Source organism: Schistocerca gregaria, chromosome 9, assembly GCF_023897955.1.
Source record: "Schistocerca gregaria isolate iqSchGreg1 chromosome 9, iqSchGreg1.2, whole genome shotgun sequence".
NCBI lineage: Eukaryota > Metazoa > Arthropoda > Insecta > Orthoptera > Acrididae > Schistocerca > Schistocerca gregaria.
In genome coordinates this window covers 162,728,599-162,744,875 of record NC_064928.1, presented here as the reverse complement: position 1 = coordinate 162,744,875, position 16,277 = coordinate 162,728,599, and the positions used below count along the sequence as shown (strand labels likewise).

Here is a 16,277-nt window from a genome sequence, read left to right as displayed (position 1 = left end):
TTGTTAGGGTTTTAGGGCACAAAACTTCTATGGTCATTAGTGCCCGAGTGTTCTTAATGTATTGACCCATTCTGCTACATTAGAGGCTGAACTGTAGAGGACGAGGACTACTTTCCTGCACTTCTCTGTTGATTTTCTATTCTTACTGTTCTTTCTTGCTTATCACACATTACATACAAGTTAAGGACCACTTTCATTTTAAACATCAGGAAATATTTTATTCACACAAAATTTATACATGGCAATGTTCATATATGACTACATTATTTTTGTACATAATCCCCGACAAGTTCGATGCACTTCTCAAGCTGCATTATGTGGTCCTCGATCACTTTGTCAAAAAAATCTCCCAGCACAACCCACCACCAGCTTGACATCTCTTCCCAGACTTTCTAGTTGATAGACAAGCATTTTCCGCAGAAATGTTTCTTCAGAAGAAGGAAGAGAGAAAAATCACTGGGTGATGGGTCTGGTCTAAAGGTTGAATGGTTAATGGTATCCCACTTGAAAGACTGTTGTTTCATGGTTTTGTACCAGTCTCCAAGGTTTTTTTTAACTTTTCACAATAACAATTGCAGTCGATTATATACCCCATTGCCAAAAATTCAGTAAGAAGAACTCGTTTTCGATCCCAACACATACTGGCCATGACTTTCTTGTCAGACATTGCCTGATGAAATTTTTGGATAGGAGGGGAACTAGGGTGATGTCTTGTCACTGATTGTATTTTGGACTGAGGCATATGATGGTAAGCTCATGTTTCGTCACCTGTAAACCGAGTTCAAAAACTGATCTCCTTCCCTTTCTAAATGGTCAAAAAATTTCTGTTATCTCCACACAATTTTCCTTGAGAACCTCTTTCAACATTTTTGACACCTGATGAGCACACACCTCCCTGTGCCATAATTTTTCTTTAGAGTACTTCTGTAATCAAAACTGTGAGATCCCAGAGTGTCAGACAGTTGTCTTCTCAATTTTCCCCAACAATGACCCATCAATAAATAATCTTCTTCCCCTTCCTTTCTTGTCACACACACTAGTTCTACCACTCAAGAACTCAGCACACTGCTTCTAATATTGCAGTGGTTAATACATAACCATAGATGGCCATCAGACAATGATGAATTTCAACTGGGCAGATCTTCTCCATGTTAAGAAAGTGAATGACCACGCACACATCACATTTGGTGGGAGATGGGAGTGGAGCATCCATCTCTAACAACAGCCGCAGCCAGATTGAATAAACTATTGAGTTGTGCAACCACCCACTGTGGAGGGAGAAGGCCACACTACAAGTTAGTGTTGCCAACTAGTGTAAAATTTTGTCTGGATCACTGCAAATGACAAATAGTCTTCAATTCTTGGAGAAGCCTTGTGTTACCTGTCTCCCCCATAGCATATACCGACTTTTCTGAGGATTTTATGTATTAACCACTGCAATCTCTAGCACCTCTTTACATTGCTGAATGTTGCTTCTAGATAGGCAAATAATATAAATGTGTCTCGAGTATTCTTAAGCATTGTATTCATAACCAAGCAAACACCTACAGTCAGTTCAATAAATTGCTAGCCATTGTACACATCCAGCAATGACAATTGGGACTAGCTTCATAGCTACTCTTACCACTGTACATTATTAATGCAATCACAACTATAATTCTAACTCCCTCTTTTGTTTTATTTATTAGACATTATATTTCTAATCAATGTACTTCTTGTTTCATTAGCACACTTGCATCCTGTTTCCAAGCTGATTAAAATCTGGAATTTATTATGCTGTATTCTAGTTTATGAACAGTGATCAAAATGTTCATTTGTAATCCATCTGGAAAGTCATTACATTCATCAACAACGACATGATATACACTGATCAGCTGGAACATTATTACCACCTACCTAATAGTCAGTATGTCCACCTTTCACATGGACTACAGCAGTGAAAAATCATGGTATGGCAGCAATGAGGCCTCGGTAGGTCACTGGAGGGAGACGGCACCACATACGCGGGCGCGCGCACACACTCACACTCACACTCACACTCACACTCACACACACACACACACACACACACACACACACACACACACACACACACACACACACACACACACCAGCTAATTCCCCTAAATTCCGCAAAGGATGATGGGGGGGGGGGGGGATGAGCTCTGGTGCCACATCACATTCCAGATGTGTTTGATCAGGTTCAGAACTGGCAAGTTTGGGGGCCAGTGCGACAATCAGACCTTGCCACTGTGTTCCTCAAACCACTGCATCACACTCCTGGCCTTATGACAGCCCATTATCTTGAAAACTTTCCCTGACATCGGGAAACATGATGGTCATGAAGGGATATACACAGTCTATGACCAGTGTACAATACTCCTTGGCCGTCATAGTGCCTTCCACAAGCTTCACTGGACCCATAGTTGCTCATGTGAATGACATCAGAGCATAATGGAGCTGCCAGCTTGTCTCCCTCCCTCAGTACAGGCGTCAGAGAGCTGTTGCCCTGGAAGATGATGATTTGCGCCCTCTCATTGGCATGATGAGGAAGGTAGCAAGATTCATCAGACCATACAATGCTATGCCAATGTTCCAACGTCCAGTGCTGATGATCAAGTGCCATTTCAGACTTAATTGCAAACATCCTGGTGTAGACATTGGAACATGCATGGTTTGTCACCTGCGAAGGCCCATCGTTAGGAGTGTTCGGTGCACTAAGTGTTCGAATACACTTGTACTCTGCCCAGCACTAAAGTCTAATGTTATTTTTTCCACAGATCACAAACTCTCTTGTTTTACCAGTTCGCCCAGCATACGGTGTCCAACATCTGTAATGAAGGGTGACTGCTCAACCCCATGATCGCTGGACATGGTTTCATCTCAGTTTCACCATGCATTGAAGACATTCACTGTAGCACTCCTCGAACACCCGACAAGTCATGCAGTTTCCAAAATCCTCATGCTGAGACTCCTCTTCTTGGTTTTCTTCACTGTTTGCTCAAAGTACAGACCTTCTCAACTGCTTCTTCCCTTTAGCATCTTTCAACTCTTCTAATTCCAGCCTGGTTTCTGTGGAAGTTGTAAATAACCTTTCACTCTTTGTATCTTATCCATGCTACTTTAATATTTCAATGAATGTATTCCAGTCACAGCTGTCAAAAGCTTTCTCTAAGTCTACAAATGCTATAAACTTAGCTTTACACCTCTTATGTGTTCCTACATTTCTCTGGAAACCAAAATGATACTCCCTGAGATCAACTTCTGCCAGTTTTTTCTTTCTTCTGTAATTAATTTGTTATGTATTTTGCAGGCATGATTTATTAAACTGATAGTGTTGTAATATTCACAACTGTTATCACCTACCTTCTTTAGAATTGGAGGGTATTTCATATGTTTCTTTAACCTTGTACAATAGATGGAACAGTTTAGTCATGGATGGCCCTCCCAAGGATCTCAGTTATTCTGAGAAAGTATCATCTGCTCCAGGGCCTTGTTTCCACTCAGGTCTTCCAGTGTTCCATCAAATTATCTCTACTCTACTTATGCCTGTTCTACAGCTTCTCATTTGTCTTTTAGCCATTCCTGCTTTGTCTTTTGCACTTCCTGTCAATCTAATTTTTTAGACATCTGAATTCCCTTTCACCTGCTTCATATGCTGCATGTTCACATTTTCTCCTTTCATCAATTAAATTCAGTATCTGCTGTGATATCTAAGAATTTCTACTAGGCTTTGGCCTTTTACATAGTGGACCTCTGACTGCCTTCATAATTTCTTCTCTAGAATCTACCCATTTGTCTTCTATTGCATTACTTTCCTACACATCTCAAATCAAAATACTTACAGTTATGCAAAACATTGCCATTTTTATATATTTGTAGACCACTGGAGATCCCTGTTACAACTAAGTGAAACATGTTTTGCTGTAAAAATGATAAAAATTCTGTTGTAAATGAGTGATAGTTATTCTACTCTACACGATAAACAGCAATCTCAAACAATGTGGGTAGTTACATGAATATGATATCTGTTCATTTGGACATGTCCAAAATAACATATATCATTGGTTATCTTGCAGCTCTCGCAGAATGAAATTACAATGAAATCCAGATGATTAACTGCTTACAAGTGTTGATAAATATCAACGGTGACAGTTGAAAATGTGTGCCCTGATGGGGACTCGAACCCAGGACCTCCTGTTTACATGGCAGTCACTCTCTATCTGACTGAACCACCGAGGACACAGAGGATATCTGTGCCAGATGCCAGAGATAAGTCCCTTCAGCCACACTATCCTCTGTATCCTTGATGGCTCAGTCAGATAGAGCATCTACCATGCAATCAGGTGATCCCAGGTTCAATTCCTGGTCGGGGCAAACATTTTCAACTGCCCTGTTGATATTTATCAATGGCTGTAAGCAGCTAACGGTCTGAATTACATTGTAATTTCATGTGGGTAATTTTTTGCAAAGAAAGTGTTGATAAAAAGCGCCTGTTATTTGTCTGGTAAAATGCACAAGTCTGTCATCCACAATTCCTGCTCACACATTTACACTAAAGCAGACCTAACACGTTGCTTCCAAGATCACTGAAGAACTTGTATATGCAATTACATGGCTGTAATGATGATTTATTATCTCACTCAGTGTGAAAGTCCTCTTACCCATAAATAAAATGCAAGCCATCAACTGAAGATTTCTTGCTCTCCATTTCAGAATCCATTGACAAAAGTATAGTCTAGCAGGGTGGTCTTTTTGCTTGAGAGTTAGTGCTGATTGCATAGATGTCTTCAGAAGCTCCAGTTCTTCACAGTTGTCTCAGGACAATTATTTCCTCATCACACTTTCTTCATCATATCTAGCATGCTGAGTTTGGGGAGTCTACCACAATCACTTCTCCTTATTGGAAAGAATCACATACCTGAACATTGCGGGAAGAAGCTGTTGAACATTTTTTAATGTGGAATGCAGTGTTGAAGACGTCACTCAATATGCATAAAATGTGCTTGTTGGTTAACACACTTAGGTAAACTGCAGCAGAGCGCTACATCAGCCTTCTTTTGCATGGAATAATAAGGCTCCCTTTTACTGTTTATGCTGTTCATACTCCACAGAATTGTTCTAATTAGGAACACAGTCATCTACATCTACATGATTACTCTGCTATTCACAATAAAGTGCCTGGCAGAGGGTTCAATGAACTACCGTCAAGCTGTCTCTCTATCGTTCCACTCTCAAACCGCACGCAGGAGCCCTGATTTCTCTTATTTTATCGTGATGATCATTTCTCCCTATGTAGGTGGGTGCCAACAGAATGTTTTCACAATTGGAGGAGAAAACTGCTGATTGAAATTTCACAAGAAGATCCCATTGCAATGAAAAATGCCTTTGTTTTAATGATTGCCACTCCAATTCACGTATCATGTCTGTGACACTACCTCCCCTATTTCACAATAATACAAAACGAGCTGCCCTTCTTTGTACTTTTTCGATGTCATCCATCAGTCCCACCTGATGCTGAACCCACACCGCACAGCAATACTCCAGAATAGGGCACACAAGCGTGGTGTAAGCAGTCTCTTTAGAAGACCTGTTGCACCTTCTAAGTGTTCTGCCAAAGAATCACAGTCTTTGGTTTGCTCTACCCACAATATTATCTATGTGGTAATTCCAATTTACGTTATTTGTAACTGTAATCCCTAAATATTTAGTTGAATTTACAGCCTTCAGATATGTGCGACTTATCGTGTAATCAAAATTTAGCGGATTTCTTTTAGTACTCATGCTTTTCCTTATTCAGGGTCAATTGCCACTTTTCACACCATACAGATATCTTCTAAACAAAGTCTTTTGATCATCTGATGACTTTACAAGATGGTAAATTACAGCATCATCTGCAAACAATCTAAGACGGCTACTCAGATAGTCTCCTATGTCATTAATATAGATCAGGAACAATGGAGGGCCTATAACACTTCCTTGGAGAACACCGGATATTACTTCTGTTTTACTTAATGACTTTCCATCTATTACTATGAACTGTGACCTTTCTGACAGGAAATCATGAATGCAGTCGTACAACTGAGGCAATACTACATAGGCACACAGTTTGGTTTAGAAGATGTTTGTGAGGAACAGTGTCGAAAGACTTCTGGAAATCTAAAAATATGGAATCAATTTGATGTCCCCTGTCAATAGCACTTATTACTTCATGAGTATAAAGAGCTAGTTGTGTTTCACAAGAACGATATTTTCTGAAACCGTACTGACTGTGTCAATAAATCGTTTTCCTTGTCGTACTTCATAATGTTCAAATGCAGTATACGTTCCAAAACCCTACTGCAAATCGACATGAGTGATATAGGCCTGTCATTCAGCAGATTACTCCTCCTTCCCTTTTTGGGTATTGGTGTGACATGAGCAATTTTCCAGTCTTTAGGTGCAGATCTTTCTGTGAGCAAGTGATTGTATATAAATGCTAAATATGGAACTATTTTATCAGTATACTCTGAGAGGAACCTGACTGATATACAATCTGGACCAGAGGCTTTGTCTTTATTGAGTGATTTAAGCTGCTTCGTTACACCGAGGATATCTACTTCTATGTTTCTCATCTTGGTAGTTGTTCTTGATTGGAATTCAGGAATATTTACTTTGTCTTCTTTGATGAAGGAGTTTTGGAAACCTGTGTCTAATAACTCTGCTTTAGTGGCACTGTCATCAGTGACTTCACTGTTGTTATCGCACAGTTAAGGTATAGACTGTGTCTTGCCACTGTTGTGATTTATGTATGACCAGAATCTCTTTGGGTTTTCTGCCAGATTTTGAGATAGAACTTCATTGTGTAAATTATTAAAAGCATCTTGCATTGAAGTACGTGCCATATTTCGAACTTCTGCAAAAATTTGCCAATCTTGGGGATTTTGCGTTCTTTTAAATTTGGCATGCTTTTTTCGTTGCTTCTGCAACAACGATCTGACCCGTTTTGTGTACCGTGGGGGATCAGTACCATCACTTATTAATTTATGTGGTATATATCTCTCAATTGCTGTCGATACTATATCTCTGAAAACATTTCACAACTTTTCTACATTTACATGATCAGATCGGAAGGAGTGAAGACTGTCTCTTAAAAATGCGTTAAGAGCATTTTTATCAGTTTCTTTTTTAAACAGATATACTTTATGTTTCTTTTTGATGGTTGTAGGTGTTATGGTATTCAGCCTAGCAGTAACTGACCTGTGGTCGCTAATCCCTGTATTTGTCACAATATTCACTATTTGTCCAGGATTATTTGTTGCTAAAAGGTCAAGTATGCTTTCACAACCATTTACGCTTCGAGTGGGCTCATGACCTAATTGTTCAAAAACAATTTCGGATGACATTGTATGCCTGCCACCGGCTTTACACGTATAATTTTTCGAGCACATCGAACGTAGATTGAAGTCTTCACCGACTATAATTGTATGAGTGGGGTACTTATTTGAAATGAGACTCAAGTTTTCTTTGAACTGTTAAGCAACTATATCTTCTGAGTCGGGGAGTCGGTAAAACAATATAATTAATAGTTTAGTTCGATTGCCAGGTATAACCTCTACCCGTACTATTTCACATGAACTATCTACTTCAATTTCGCAAGAAGGCAAGCTACCTCTGACAGCAATAAATACTCCACCACCAACTGTATTTAATCTATCCTTTCTGAACACTGTTAGATCGTATGAAAAAATTTCAGCTAAACTTATTTCTAGCTTTAGCAAGCCTTCTATATGTACAACTACTTGAGCTTCAGTGCATTCTATTAGCACTTGGAGCTCTGGTTCTTTCCCAACACAGCTACGACAATTTACAACTACAATACCAATCATTTCTACAATTACCTTACTTTGTTTTACCTGCCCACTTTTGGACGGATGTTCCTTCTGTGGTTCCCTGAGACACTCTCAGCTAAAAAAAAACCCAGTCCCTTCCACACAGCCCCCGCAACCTGTGTAACCACCTCCTGTGTGTAGAGGACTCCTGACCTATTAAGCAGAACCCGGAAACCCACCACGCAAGGCAAGGAATCTGCAGCCTACACAGTCACAGAACCGCCTGATTCAGACCCTCTACTCGCCTCTGCACCAAAGGACCACAGTCGGTTCTATTGACGATGCTGCAGATGCTGAGCTCCACCTTAATCTCGGAAGCAAGACAGGCAGTCTTTACCATTTCTGCTAGCCACCCGAAACCAGACAGAATCTGCTTCGATCCAAAGCGACATATATCATTGGTACCGACATGAGCCATCACCTGCAGTTGGTTGTACCCTGTACTCTTCATTGCACCCAGAAGCACCCATGACTCCCCCCAGAATGCACACAAAGTGCACACTGGTTTCTTTCCCCTCCTTGGCAGCCATGTTCCTAAGGAGCCCCATTATGAGCCTAATGTTGGAGCTCCCAACTACCAGCAAACCCACCCTCTGAGAATGCCCAGACCTTGTGGGCGGAGGAGCTTCCTCTGGAACAGGGTGGATGACTGCATCTGGCTCAGAGACATCGTCAGCCACAGATAACACCCGAAACCTGTTCATCAAACGAACCGGGAAGGCCCTACGATTGGCCCCTCAGAAAGTTTTTCACTGCCTGTCAGACTTTGGAATGATCTACTTGACCACGGGTGAGGGGTCAACCTCAGTGCAGGCAGTGCCCAGAACAGCCACAGCAGTGGACCAATCGGAGGACACATGGGACGTGCTCGACGTCCCTCGCATCCCCGCCTCCAATCCCGCACAGTGATGTCCCTTGGCAGTAGCATCAAGCTGTGTGACAGAAGCCAAAGCAGCGTGGAGCTGTGAGCGAAGGGTCACTAGCTCGGCTTGCATCTGTACACAACAATCACAGTTCCTATCCATTACTGCAGTCGCTCCTGTTTGAAGCTTGTAAAAATATGCAACAAACAACTGGTGTACTTGCCTCATTAGCAGCATGAAATCGAAGTGCTCTCTCACTGACAGTCTAACCAACACTGAGCTGTTTTAACCAACCAAACAAAGGCCTGTAGGATACGAGGGTCGATCGCAACAGCGATACTGTACACTACACTGTTATTGAAATAAAAGGTTGTGCCTAGTAAGCACTCAAACACACAAGAAATTACAAAAATAAACTAATAACTACCCATATAACTGAAAATAAGTCGCTCCTGTTTGAAGCTCGTAAAAATATGTAACAAGCGAATGGTGTACTCGCCTTATTAGTAGCAGGAACTAGCGATGCACTGTCACTGACGGTCTAACCGACACTGATCTGTGATACAGATACAATTTATTGGGCCACAGTCACATTGACGAGGCCACAATGAAGGTAGTTTGAGTTTAGCGTCTTAAACACATTTCACAACTGAGGGCCAGGAGGCCTGTGTACACCCTTATAAAGATGCTATCCACATCATGTATCACTGTTGAACTGCGTCACATGAGGGCTGGTGCTGGGTTGGTGACAGGGCTGTCACTACTGACCACTTTGGATGGTTGTGCGTGCACAATTTGTACGTCAGCACACAGTACTTGCTGTAGTGGCCCCACTTAGGTCTGCTGTGGGTGGTAGGTGTAGTAACCAATGGATTAATACACACCTCCTACAGGGTGAAAGACTGGGCATCACCGTCCACAATTCTGTGACAGAAGAGATGTCTGTGGTGGTGTTGGTGGCGGCAACACGAGGCACACGAATCTCTCAATCTGCCCAGACTGGCACATATGAATGAAACTGAGTGTTATGAGAGTAGCCCATTGTCCACAATCCCCAGACTAACTGACATATGGAACAGGCAACAAGGGGGTGAGAGCCATCTGGATGTCAGAGTGCATGACAAAGGGTTTCGGGATCGGCAGCAATGGTTGCAGACTGTAGAGTGAGAGGCTCCGGATATGCAGCCCGAGCTTCCATCCCCACCGATGGCAGTCCTTGCTCAGGCACTGCAGTGTCATACAGTATCGAGAGTGGTGCAAGAAGTAGCAGCCGCCGATGAGATATTGCGTAGCTAAGTGGTACCAAGAGGGGCCAATGAGATGCTATGAAGGAACCACGCTTCATGTAGGTCCGAGGTGCCACCGCTGTGCCTTTGCCACAAAATAGCATCTCCAGAGACTAGGAGGGCAGTACTGTTTGCTCATTTCCATAAAGTTGCAATTGGACTAATGACATCATGCTGTCTACTCGATGTGACACAGCCCGTGTCAAACATCGGGGAGTGAAGAGACTTCTGTCTCCTGTGAACTGTGCCTATGCACCAGACTATCAGAAATGTTTCAAGAAGTGTTATGAACATGTATTTTCTAGTGCCTGTAGTAAAGCAGCAGTACAGCCATCCTAAACTTTTATCAATTTGCTAACATGTTCATAGCTACAGCCGAGCCTGGCAACAAAGATAAGTTTTGTTATAATAAATAGATTATTACTTAGCATGGTGCTCTAATTAACTGTATTATTACTAGCCACCTCATTGTCCAAGAAGTTAGATACGAAAGGCACTGTAGGAATGCTTGCACCAGCTGCAGGAACCAAATCTGCCACCAGTGCTGATGAAGCCCTATCTGCCATGGTATGCAGGCACAACCAGGCCCACAGCAGCCAGGCCCGACAGAGAATGAGGCATTGCACCCACAGCCTGAGGAGGTGGTGCTCTGTCCATTCTTGGATGCAACAGGTGGTGAGTTACAAGTTGCCTTTGGTGCAAACTGTGAAGGTGTGACTGTGCCAGATGTGGACGACGGCCAGAATCTGGTGATGGTGCTATCTGAAAGCCCTGGCCGGCACTGGCATGTTGGGCGCAAACGTTGACAAAACAGGGGCTTCTGAGGGGACACATGCCCAGAAGTGAGGCGGTGAGCAGGGTCCACAGTTGATGGCTGTGAAGGTGTTAAGCGAGACTCTCGGCCCCAGTTGGCATGATTCTGTAAGTGCTTAAAAAATGTGACACTCTCCGACCAGGAAATCTCCTACATATTCTCGTATCAGCCTCTTCAACATTTGAGCGAGGCATTCCGCCTCACCATTCGAATGTAGGCAGAAGGTAGGTGATATGGTGTGGCATAGGCCATTGCCTGCAGAAAAATCCAAGAAAGATTGCACTATGAACCGAGGACCACGTGGCAGAGTATGAGGCAAGCCCTTTGTGGAGAATACCTCCAGCAGGGCTTCACGTCTGCTGTAGCAGACACACAATGAGTGATGTAAGAAAACAGATAAAGCATAAATTGCAAACAGTCAGAAAGTGTCAGAAACCACGAGCAAATTCAATGTGGACTCTTTTTCCAAGGCTGTGCAGGGGTCTGCTATGCCAAAAAAACATTGCGCGATGCTGTCTGCATTTGTGGCAGACTGTGTAAGTGTTCCACCTCCCGATCGATGTCAGCCCAAAACATGAGGTGGTGCACCAACCATTTTTTGCAAGAGATTCCCCAGTGACCCTTACGTAATAAGTGCAGGACCTGCCATCGCAGACGTGCAGGAGCCACAATAGGAGGAATAAATTCTTCCACTGACAGGAAAATAATGCCAACCAAAGAAAGAGATGGGCAAAGCACCAAGCATTAAAATTCTGCAGGATGTCCAATGAACAGTCAAGCCACCTATGTTGTATCGAGCATACGACCTGCAGGAGCACCCCATCTACCCCCATAACAAAAGCAAAACTGGAACTGATGATAACAAGGCATTTACTGTGTGCCTCACCTCCATATCTAGTTGAAAACAAAGCAGTTCTTGCCAGTCGAGTGAGGGGTCAGGGCGCACAGGGAGCCAGGACAGAGTAGCTGCAATTGCACAGTGTGACATGGAATGAAAGTGGATCTGATAATTCTATTGGGACAACAACACAGCACGACACTTTGTCTGGTAAGGACGCTGATGGGCTACAGTCAGTAATGAAATGACATTTTGTACTTTACAATAACACACAGACAACAGGAAGAGCTTCTTTTTCCGCCTGAGAAAAATGTTGCCAAGCCGAGTCGAGTTTTTTCTCACGCAAAGGCAATAGGCTGTTCAGTGCCATGACTACCCCACCTCGTACTGGGATGTGCCTGTCATCAGGACCAGATGCTTGCTGGGTTGAAATGATGCAAGACATGATGCAAAGACAATCCTGCAGTTGCACGCTCACCAACTGCAGACCAAACAACAGGAGCATTTTTTTTCTGAAATAACACACGCAAAGGGTGGGAGATTTAGCCACTCAGATAGCATGTCACTCTGCTGAGGAATGCCTGGAGTTCTCATACATTAGGGGGACAGGCCAAAGCCATAATGGCGGCGACACGTTCTCCCGTGGGGCACATGCCCTGCCGGGAAATTTCATGACCCAAATAAAAAAATGGAATGCTCGAAAAAGTGAGACTTAGGGAAATTACTTTTGAGGCCCACAGCAAGTAGATCAGTTAACTAAGAATGAAGGATATATAGGTGATCCTCTGTGATAGCACCTGTTATGACGATATTATCAAGATAATTAATAAAACTAGGAACATACCCTGTTCTAAAAAAGTTGAAAGATTGCAGATACAATAGTTACCCCAAACATAAGCCAGTGATACTGATACATGCTGAAAGGTGAAAGATACTGACACACACTGCTGTCAATGTGACCTCCTTTTTTACCTTTATGTCAGGAGGCCCCCACTCAGGGTAGCCCGCCTCTCATGCTGTAAGAAACAAGAGTGGCACAAAGGAAGTGGCATTCATTGTTGCTGCTGTCCACGACATATTTTCTCATTTATACTTTGGCTCCTCCTCTTCCGCAGTGCACAGGCTCCAAGTGCTTAGGCTGCACACTGTAAGCAACAATGACATCACTTAGAGCTTCCAAGTTGCAGCCCGTGGTGCAGGTGACGAAAAATGACTGTGCAATATTCAGAACCTCTTCTAAAGTAGGGTCCTCAAACTGAAGGGCACATCTAAGTACTTCCTTATCTGAGTACAAATGAATGATGGCATCTCTGACCAGGGTGTCTGCATAAGATTCTTTATACTTAGCTGTGCCGTACTGACACTTATGACTGAGGCTGTGAAACTCGGCCACCCAAGCTCAATTCGATTTCAGCAGTTGTTTGCCACACTGGTAAATTCAATATGTGCAGTGAGCACATGTGTACACATCACTTGTGGTGATAGCAGGACAGCAAACTACACTTCTCATTAGAAGAAAGCAACGCTGGTTGTTGCAGAGGACCTAACAGGCACAGTCAGTGATAAATTCAAGGGATTATCCACAATATTAAAAGAGCCTCACCGAGCTTTGTGTTGACCACCTGTAACGTCACAAAATGTCAGTAAAGCCCCCTCTCAGAAGCATAGGGAAGGCGGGGTGGGGGTGGGGGGGGGGGGGTGGGAGGGACGGTGGCAGGGGAACAACTGGTGGCTGAGCCTGCATCGGTGTCATGCACAACTGTTCTGACATGACTGTATGGACCTGCTGATGTTGCAGAAGTGACTGGAGTAATGCCTCTACGAAAGAGCCGAACAGCAGCAAAATGACAGACTCCACACCATCCACATCATATGTTTTCGATGCGATGTTGCACATGCACAGTTGCAATCTCAGGTAGCTGCGGGCAAACCGTTTGCACATCAGCGTGCACTACACTTGGCTCAAGGGTCCGACTTACATCTGTGTGGACAGTATGTCTAATAACTGGCAGCTTACTACAGGCAGCACTAATCTTATTCTGATGCAAACAGACCCTGGCTTAGGCTTGTTTAAGAGATGGTTACAGTCTGATAACAGCATTACAATCAGAGGACTGAGAAGGAGACTTTAAAGACTGACATTCTTTGATTTTTTTTTCATATTTATTGACTCTGAAGTGCAGGACCAGTACATTAATCTCACAGGGCAGTATGATACAAACCTAAAACAAAGGTGAAAAAATTGCCTTTGAAAACTAGTAGAGTCTGAGCACTGCAAATAATAAAACATATCTGATGTGTTAATATAGTCATCATTAGCTGAGTGCATGGTGTGAAATTCTGGTTTGAATTCCATTATTTGCAATTCTTTTTACATAAATTCCATCTTTATTAACAAATGAAAACATTAACAAACACCAGATCATTTTAATTAAATATATATCTTTATTTTTCATCACTAATTGTGTGGAAACACCATTACAGGCAATGAACTGAAATCTGCTGAAAAATGCAAAAGTCAGATAGAAAAGAGACTAGAATGAGATTTTCACTCTGCAACAGAGTGTGCACTGATATGAAACTTCCTGGCAGATTAAAACTGTGTTCCGGACCGAGACTTGGGACCTTTGCCTTTCCCGGGCAAGTGCTCTACCATCTGAGCTACCCAAGCATGAATCACGACCCGTCCTCACAGCTTCTACTCTGCCAGTACCTCGTCTCCTACCTTCCAAACTTCACAGATGCTTGATTGCAGTTACTATTTGTCTCAGCTCATTTCAAGCACTTGTATGTGGCACATCTCACGTAGTATGTCTTTTGTTGTAAGAAATTGTGCACAAATAGTTCCCTTTTCTATTAAAAATTGTATCTAGTGTTTTACTTCATGTACTATGCCAAGTACGAAATGAATCAGGAAGGAATATTAAGAAATAGCATCTTTACTGGCACAGTGAATAACCTGTGGACCTATTCATACCCTAGCTAGATCACGAACATCACATTTTCAACAAGGGAAAGGTGAGTATCTTTCAATAGCAACATTACACTTAATTTTGGACGTCTTTCCTTCCCTTGACTTTCAAATGTAGTAAAGGAGATAATGCAGTGGCTAAAAACTACACAATAGTGTTGAAAACTTGAAGAACTTTATATAGTTTTGGAAAGAGGGTTATTTCAACATTTTAATTTAATGGAAACTTTAATATTTGTATACGAGGCCACAGATGTGACCAAAAGAGAGAGAGAGGAAAAAAAGAGACAGTGTCACATCTTCATTGAATACACCATATTCAACACCAAAACAAAACACTACAAATGCCAGTCTGTAAGATTCCCATGTAAGTACCAAGCCAAGAACAGTCAATATTAAATGTGCGGTGAACATAAACAGGGAAACAACCTGCACCACACAGTACTGATCACTCCAGAACAAAGGAAGAAAGATTTGGTTTAACATCACGTCAACATTGAGGTCACTGCAGATGGAGCACTAGCTCAGATTGTGTCAAGTATGGGGAAGGAAATTGGCCATCTACTTTAAAAGGAACCATTCTGACATTTGCCTAGTGTGATTTAGAAAAATCACAGAAAACCTAAATCAGGATGGCTGGACATGGGTTTCAACCACCATCCTCCCGAATGCCAGTCCTGTGCCGCCATGTTTGGTTATTATCAATCCAGAGTCAAGTAAAACACCTTATATTTCAATGAATATGTTTTCCCGACCTTTTTTTTTCTAGTTTCAATAAATACTGCGTACTGTAAGAATACAGCAAATATTATAAGAATATGGGAAATATGTGGTGTATACCTCTGTTGTTGTTGTTGTTGTGGTCTTCAGTCCTGCGACTGGTTTGATGCAGCTCTTCGTGCTACTCTATCCTGTGCAAGCTTCTTCATCTCTCAGTACCTACTGCAACCTCCATCCTTCTGAGTCTGCTTAGTGTATTCATCTCTTGGTCTCCCTCTACAATTTTTACCCTCCACACTGCCCTCCAATACTAGACTGGTGATCCCTTGATGCCTCAGAACATGTCCTACCAACCAATCCCTTCTTCTAGTCAAGTTGTGCCACAAACTTCTCTTCTCCCCAATCCTATTCAATACTTCCTCATTACTTATGTGATCTACCCATCTAATCTTCAGCATTCTTCTGTAGCACCACATTTCGAAAGCTCCTATTCTCTTCTTGTCCAAACTATTTATCATCCATGTTTCACTTCCATACATGCCTACACTCCATACAAATACTTTAAGAAACGACTTCCTGACACTTAAATCTGTACTCGATGTTAACAAATTTCTCTTCTTCAGAAACGCTTTCCTTGCCATTGCCAGTCTACATTTTATATCCTCTCTACTTCGACCATCATCAGTTATTTTGTTCCCCAAATAGAAAACTCCTATACTACTTTAAGTGTCTCATTTCCTAATCTAATTCCTTCAGCATCACCCGACTTAATTCGACTACATTCCATTATCCTTGTTTTGCTTTTTTTGATGTTCATCTCATACCCTCTTTTCAAGACACTGTCCATTCCGTTCAGGTGCTCTTTCAAGTCCTTTGCTGTCTCTGACAGAATTACAATGTCATCGGCGAATCTC

The 16,277-nt window shown here is 42.3% G+C and overlaps 1 protein-coding gene across 3 annotated transcripts in view; it reads right to left on the bottom strand.

The window, feature by feature from the left end:
- LOC126291983 (zinc finger protein 501-like) overlaps nt 1-16,277 on the bottom strand; it is a 128,138-nt gene that overhangs the window by 44,080 nt on the left and 67,781 nt on the right. The window lies entirely within an intron of this gene.